The following is an 8133-nucleotide window of genomic DNA, read 5'->3' as shown; positions in this document are numbered from 1 at the left end:
AGGAGTGTGTCCTGCAGGTGGTTGTCAAGCCCACTCATCTGCGTGGAGCAAACTCATGCATCACACCGTTATGTGGTGCACTGAGTGTATGCTTTACTAAAAAGATAGGTCTTTAATCTAGTTTTGAACTGAGAGAGTGTGTCTGAGCCTCGGACATTATCAGGAAGGCTATTCCAGAGTTTAGGAGCCATAAATGAGAAGGCCTCTTTTACTTGACTTTGCTGTTCTAGGTACTAACAAAAATCCTGAGTTTTGAGATCTTAAAGAGTGGGTTGGATTGTAACGAGACAGAAGGTTGTTTAGATAAACAGGAGCTAGATTATTTAAAGATTTATATGTAAGAAGCAATATTTTATAACCAATACTGAACTTAACAGGCAGCCAGTGTAAGGAGGATAAAATTGGGGTGATATGATCATATTTTCTAGACCTGGAGGTGCATTTTGCACTAAATTAAGTTTATTAACAGAGGGTGCTGGGCAACCAGCAAACAGAGCATTACAGTAATCCAGCCTAGAAGTCATAAAAGCATGAACTTTTATATGGTTTCTTTCAGGTCTTAAGGTTTAAGGCAACCAGGCCTTTTTTTTACAGTGTAGAAATATTACAGATTTTCATATAAAGGCTAAAATCTATTATGAAATACTAACTGCAATGATAATAACAAGCACAGTTGACTTAGTCAGTGTTTCTCAACCACGTTCCGGAGAACCACCAACTCAGCACATTTTCCATATCTCCTTAACCAAACATACATGATTCAGATCAACAGCTCATTAGCAGAGCCTGAAAGACCTGTAATCGGCGGTGTAACAGATAAAAGAGACATCCAAAATATGCAGTGTTGGTGGACCTTCAGGAACGTGGTTGAGAAACTCTGGACTAGGTTGAATTCTATAGGCCTTTTTTAATGTAAAACTACAAATATTTATTTCTACATACTATACATAATAATGTAAAACTAAAACCATAAATAAAATATACCACAATATTTTACCATAATTTTAACATTTTGTCACCTTAGAATCATAAGGTTCTGTCTGACATTTTTGTCAAAATTGAGGTATTGACATATTCTTATTAAATGACAACTTATTTACATTATGTGATTTGTTTTATAAGTTGTTTACATTTTAAGACTTTTTATTTAAAAAAAACAAAAAAGGTTTTATCTACAAAGTCAAAGTCTTGCCTGGCTCTATAAGGTTCTTTCTGTGGGCATTTCGAATGACCACACAAGGACCAATCAGTTTTTTTTGGGTCGTTGACAGTCGACTGAATAATGCTGCACCACACAAAATTAAGACGAAACCTGAAACTGAAAAGGTGTGTGTAAATAAGATGATTTAGAAGCATTTTTTGACATTGAGATTATAATGTTAAATTTTACTTTGTTGAAAAAGAAACAGTTCTTAAAAATATTAATATATTAATATTATATATATTAATATATTACAATTTAAATGTTTTTAATAAAATCTTTTATTAATATTAATATTCAAAATATTAATATTAATAATAAACAATATTTTAATATTATAGTAATATGTTAAATGTGATTGTTTTGTATGTGTGTGGATATATAGTCAGTGAAAAAATTTTCAGTGTTAAACACCTAATTTGCTCATTGTCTGTTTTCTTTTAAAATCTTTGCATTTGATATCAGCATTGAAGGGTAAATATACTTAATGTAATTAATCGGGCATATCATTTAATAAATATAACTCAATAATTAATATAAAGCATATAATAAATATTACCGTATTAATTACATAAAATTAACATCTGCAGTGGAAAAAATATTTAGCACATCCCTGTATGCTTAATTTGAACAAGAAAAAAATATTCATCCTAAAACATTAAATAAATGCAATACAAAGCAAAAAATGTACAACATCAACATATTGTCACAACACCAATTAAATTTTTATTAAATAGTTTAATAAGCAGACTGACTGTATTTGTTGAAAAGTAATGCTTCAATTAATCATCTGCCAGATAGAACCTTATAATTCCAAGCAGAAAATGACTTTTCAGAATTAGAAGGTTCTATCTGCATTTGACCTGTTTATTTCATCCCAATTTGCAAATTTAAGAGAATTTTGATAAGTGAAGTTTAGTTATAAACTAGTTTCGAGAGGATCACGCGCTTATGATTGCTAGCGGCTGGATCTGCATTATCCAATTCTCAATACACCAATCAGACGACTCCTAAGCTACTACAAATACCCTGGGTTACGTACCACCGCTGTCTTCGTTTTGAAGAATCCCCCATCCACCCCTACTCCTCCTTCTTCCTAGATGGGTGACACGGTGGCCCAGTGCTTAGCACTGTTGCCTCACAGCAAGAATGTCTCTGGTTCTATGCTTTACCAAACCAGCAGACATTTCTGTGCGGAGTTTGCATTTTCTCCCCGTGCTCACGTGGTTTCCTACCACCGTCCAAAAAACATGCAACAGAAGTTAATTGACTAATCCAAACCGGCACTATAGACATGCTCCTGGTAAATGGTTATCTCTCAAGAGCAATCACTGGCTGTTCATTGGTTATTACAGCGGAGGAGTTCCTGAGCTCAAACTCCCCTCTCGCCTTGCAACGGGAGGGAGCCCCGGGCTCAAGGATCTTATGAGCTCAGGGCTCTCTCCCGGGATAGCATGCCAAACAAGCTTTTAATTAATCATCAGCTAAGTGTGAACTCTTGAATTTACATTTAGAGTACATTTAGGGTCTCTGTCATGTTAATGTATGAAAGAGAACTGTACACATGTATTGTTTGCTATATGGAATGCAAACACTTTGAAGTTCAATATCTCAAAATCCTTTAGAACGCAGATAGAACCTTATAATGCCAAGGTGACGATTTGCAAAAATCTTATTGTGCTTGAGTGAGTTGTTTCAAGCATTTTAAAGACTATCACCAATCAGTCTTACACTACTCTTAAGTCTAACAGAATCCAAATGTAGAATGTTTTGATGCACAAATTGAGCATTTCTTTTCCCCCCTTTTTTATTTATTTAAAAAGTCCAAAAAACATACATTCACTAATCAACATAACTACACAACATACGTATGAACATAGTGCTTTAACACTGTGTACATGAAGACAACAAGCAAAACCTGACAGCATCATTTAGTCCACTTACAATTACATTCGGCTTTGGAAGTAATTTATGAAAGGACACCACATGGCAGTGAACTTGGACCCAGAACCATTTAAATTAAGTCTTGTTTTTTTTAAACTAAGGAAATGCTACACATCATCATCCCGCTGTTTAAAAGAAGTGGGAAATGATAGTTTCCAATTAATAAAATCAAGCGTCTTACCAAAAGAGAAGTAGAGGCAATGCAGTCCACTTTTTGACAAACTGTTATTTTCATATACAATAACAAAAACAGCAACAAACTGAGCATTTCTAACAAATCTATCATGTCTATGAAATGCAGATCAAAAGATGAATTGCTCAGTATTAATTTAAGACACGAGTGCAGGGAAAAAGCCCTCATTAAAATAAAAAAGAAGGAGCGAGGGCGAGGTAGAGACAATAACAAAGCAAGCACTAAAGAGACCCTGAAGTGGTTCATCATTACCCTCATGTGCTTCTCTTGGTAAAGAGACTCTTCACATGATGTGGTCCTGAATGTGCTGGGGCTTCCTTACGCTTAGATGCTGCAGATTTACATCAGCTGCCTGGACAATGCTGACAACATTCGAACCGTCCACTTAAACTAAAATGGGATTTCACTACAGCACCCATAGTTAAAATGGATGTCCTTTTCATATACAGATATTGTTCTTTTTTAGATGCTGCATTAAAGTAACATCTTCTCCTCTTTTTACGGTTTATGTTATGCAAGAGTAGTGACAGAGAAAATGTTGCATCACATATCAAGCAAGACAAATGATGGTGTATTTTCCTCTGAACAAGTTTCATTCATGCATTAATTTTCCCTCAGCTTAGTTCCTTATTTATTTGGGGTTACCACACAGGAATGAACCAACAAGTTTCACCGTTCTGATGTTTATTTTTTTGTTTTACATTTTTTCAAAGTAGTTTATCTTCAATTTGAACTGTAATTTAACAGCAAATAAATATACTTATACTCTCGTGCTTTTTGAGGTCACTGCCTCGTGATAGTAATTTATAGTAAACTTTATAGTGTTTTTTACCTGTAGTACTTGATTTAATCTGTTGTGGTTATTTTGTAGTTGCTACAGTAACACAACAACTATATTAATATAATCAAATTACCCAATACTGTAGTTTTTTACATTTTATAATACAATACACCACAGTATACTGTAAAACTAAAGCATACAGTATTTAATAGGGGTGTAACGGATCACAGTAGATTAATTGTAAATTTGTAACAATAGCAGAGAGATCGCCTCTTGCGTCAATCAAATCACATGTATAAAAGCATTTAGGCTTTCCTGTGAAATATAATGATGACGAAAGAAGTTGTGGTATTCGTTATGTGGTGGGTTTCTTAGGTTATTAAAGGGGTTTTCTGTCACTACACTGTCAGAAAAGGTACAGTGAGGGTACAATATTGTTCCCAGAGGGAACAAAATATATAATTACCTATAAAGGTCCCAAATTGGTCCTTGGGGTACAATTTTGTACCCAAATGGGCTATAAAGGTACAAACGTTCAGATTTAGGTGTGAAAGGTACATTTTTGTACCTTTTATAGCACATTTGGGTACAAAATTGTACCGTAAATGACCAATTTGACAACTTTAAGGGTACAATCATACATTTTGTACCCTCAGATCATGATAAGATCAAGACACTATACACCACTAATTTAAATTTATTAAAACTAAAAATTCATACTAAAATACATAATTTAAAAATATAAAGTTAATAAACTGATTGAATTAAATATTTTAATAATTTAATTTTTTTCATGTCTCCAAATGTAATTTTTCCTCAAAAAATACCTTTATAACTTAATGTAAAATTGAATGTCATTTTAATCATTAAAAACATAAATACTGATCTTTGCTAACTAATTGTTTAAGACCCAAAATGAGATTTAGAATAAGGACCATGCAGAGTGGCAACATCATCATTCAGGTGGTGATGTTGCTGTCTCTTTAAAGGGCCACGAAACCCCCCTGTTCAGCAGGGTGTTTTCACACCTCTAGTTTGGAAAAAGTCAGAAAAAGTGGGCGTGTCCAGCTCTGTTTAGGGGCGAGTGTCGGAGGAGGGAAATGTGGATAAAAATTTGCACAAAAATGGGAGTTTCGGTTTGGGGCACACACTGATTTTCACGCTGATTGCACAAACACACAGACGCAGGGGAGAAAGACAGTGACTGTGTTTACATGGACATCAGTAATCGAATTATTTGCCAAATTATTAAATGGTGGACTTTAACTGCAGTTTGGCACTTTCATTCAGGAACATATCAATCATGCCCCTCGTGACAAACGAGATATTTGATTCGATGAACTGCTGTAAGTGTGTATTTTTAATGCAATGTTTGATACCGTACGGCGAATGAGAGAAAAAATTTCTCGGTAACTTAGATGCACTCTGTAGGTAGCATCAGAAGTTATTGTATAATGATGGTTTGTTCTGTTGACTATCGAGAAAAGAAATAGCTTACAGGGGCTGATAATATTGACCTTTAAATGGTTTATAAAAAATTAAAAGCTGCTTTTATTCTAACCGAAATAAAACAAATAAGACTTTGTCTAAAAGAAAAAATATTATCAGACATACTGTGAAATTTTCCTCGCTCTGTTGAACATCGTTTGGGAAATATGTAAAAAAGAAAAAAAAATTAAAAGAGGGCTAATAATTCTGACTTCAACTGTATTTAAATTAATGATACTGTTTAATTCCTCATTGTTTTTAATATGTCATTAAATTTGATTTAAAATTATTTCATTGACTTAGTAAACTGGACATCACGGTGGTGCAGTGGATAGCACGATCACCTCACAGCAAGAAGGTCGCTGCTTCGAGCCCCGGCCGGGTCAGTTGGCGTTTCTGTGTGGAGTTTGCATGTTCTCCTCGTGTTGGTGTGGGTTTGCTCCAGGTGCTCCGGTTTCCCCCACAAGTCCAAAGACATGTGGTACAGGTAAATTGAGTAAGCGAAATTGTTCGAAATGTATGTGTGTGTATGAGAGTGTATAGGTGTTTCCCAGTGATGGGTTGCACCTGGAAGTGTATGCGCTGCATAAAACATATGCCAGATAAGTTGGTGGTACATTCCGTTGTGGCAACCCCTGATTAATAATGGGACTAAACCGAAAAGAAAATGAATGAATAAATGAATGAATGAATGAATGAATGAGTGTAAACTGTAGATTAAATGTTCTGTTAAAATGTTCTGTGTAAAAAAATAACTATTGCCACATCTGGAATTGATTGTTTTAGGAGACTCTTTGTCTAATGGGCAGTGAATGCTTACAGTAGGGGATGTTGTGTGTGAGGGCATTCAGCGCAGCTTCTGGTCTGGCAGTTTTGTTTGCATCATATTATACCAGAAGGAGGCTGAGTTCATTCTAATGGTTGAACTCTGTATCTGCATTTTATGTTATGTACATGTGTTTCTTAGATTCTCTGTAATTTGTTAATAATCTTTTAAGTATGCACAATGTTTGTCAACTCAAGATATGAAATAGATCTTTTTTCTTTTAGGAGCAAGAAGACGTTACCCTGTTTAACACTGGCTAGATAATGGGCCAGATAAAGGGCTAGTTAATTCATTCACCCTCTCCCATCTCCTTTAAGTGTTTCCAAACCTTTGAGTTTCAAACACAAAAGATATTTTGAAGGAAGCTAAAAGCCTGTAACTATCAACTTCCATTTTGAAAAAAAACAATTATTTGGATGTCAATGGTTACAGGATTCCAACAAACTCCAAAAAGGTTTGAAATAAGTAAAGAGTAAGTAAAGGATTGCAGAATTTTACTTTTGGGTGAACTATCCCTTTAAAGTGGGTGATTTAGATAATAATATCCACAACTTTTAAGTAAGGATCTGAGGACTGGTGTTGAGAAATCCTTGTATGATATGAGATACAATTTATAAAACATGACTGCCTTCCTCAAAAGTAAAAACTTAAGTATAAACTGAATTACACATTTTCTGTTTTATAATCCTCCAGGCACTTCATCGGTACCAAAGTGAAAGGTGCCATCCAAAAATTAGGACAGCTGGTTTAGAAGAAACGGGCTGATGTGATCCTTCATGGCGCTACTCTTCTCTCTAAAGTGATGGACTTTTAGTGGAATATGTGAAATGTAAGAATCACAACAAACACAAACACAAACACACATCAAGACTGATTTTTCCTATTCTTTTATAACTTAATTGTACTCACTGTATCTGTCATCTCTCTGTCTGACTGTATCTGTCATCTCTCCATCTGTCTTTATCTGTCATCTCTCCGTCTGTCTTTATCTGTCATCTCTCCGTCTGTCTTTATCTGTCATCTCTCCATCTGTCTGTATCTGTCATCTCTCCGTCTGTCTGTATCTGTCATCTCTCCATCTGTCTTTATCTGTCATCTCTCCATCTGTCTGTATCTGTCATCTCTCCATCTGTCTGTATCTGTCATCTTTCTGTCTGTCTGTATCTGTCATCTCTCCATCTGTCTGCATCTGTCATCTTTCTGTCTGTCTGTATCTGTCATCTCTCCATCTGTCTGTATCTGTCATCTCTCTGTCTGTCTGTATCTGTCATCTCTCCATCTGTCTGTATCTGTCATTTCTCCGTCTGTTTGTATCTGTCATCTCTCCATCTGTCTGTATCTCTCATCTCTCTGTCTGTCTGTATCTGTCATCTCTTCATCTGTCTGTCTGAATCTGTCATCTCTCTGTCTGTCTGTATCTGTCATCTCTCCATCTGTCTGTATCTGTCATCTCTCCGTCTGTCTGTATCTGTCATCTCTCTGTCTGTCTGTATCTGTCATCTCTCCATCTGTCTGTCTGTATCTGTCATCTCTCCATCTGTCTGTCTGTATCTGTCATCTCTCCGTCTGTGTGTGTCTGTATCTCTCATCTCTTCATCTGTCTGTCTGTATCTGTCATCCTCCTGTCTGTCTGTATCTGTCATCTCTCCATCTGTGTGTGTCTGTATCTCTCATCTCTTCATCTGTCTGTCTGTATCTGT

Source organism: Danio aesculapii, chromosome 22 (genome assembly GCF_903798145.1).
Source record: "Danio aesculapii chromosome 22, fDanAes4.1, whole genome shotgun sequence".
NCBI classification, from domain to species: Eukaryota; Metazoa; Chordata; class Actinopteri; order Cypriniformes; family Danionidae; genus Danio; species Danio aesculapii.
Note: the sequence above shows the minus strand (reverse complement) of the source record.